Below are 200 nucleotides of genomic sequence, written 5' to 3' on the forward strand. Positions count from 1 at the left end.
TTAGGGTTTAGGGTTTAGTGTTTAGGGTTTGTTCTATAAACCCTCATTCATATAACAACAAATATAATTACAACAACAAAAACATAATAATATTTTTCTCTGCTCTTGGCGTTTTTTTTCGGTTTGTTTTTTTTTTAATTTATTTTATTTTATTTTATTTTATTTTATTTTATTTTATTTTATTTTATTTTATTTTATTT

At 18.5% G+C, this 200-nt stretch overlaps 1 protein-coding gene across 1 annotated transcript in view; it reads left to right on the forward strand.

Annotated features, from left to right (window-relative positions):
* The window catches only part of EMH_0008970 (uncharacterized protein), a gene marked incomplete at both ends in the record, with an annotated part of 3965 nt that overhangs the window by 2370 nt on the left and 1395 nt on the right, over window positions 1-200 (forward strand). The window lies entirely within an intron of this gene.

This window comes from Eimeria mitis, genomic scaffold (genome assembly GCF_000499745.2).
Source record: "Eimeria mitis Houghton genomic scaffold, Emh_scaff350, whole genome shotgun sequence".
Lineage (NCBI taxonomy): Eukaryota > Apicomplexa > Conoidasida > Eucoccidiorida > Eimeriidae > Eimeria > Eimeria mitis.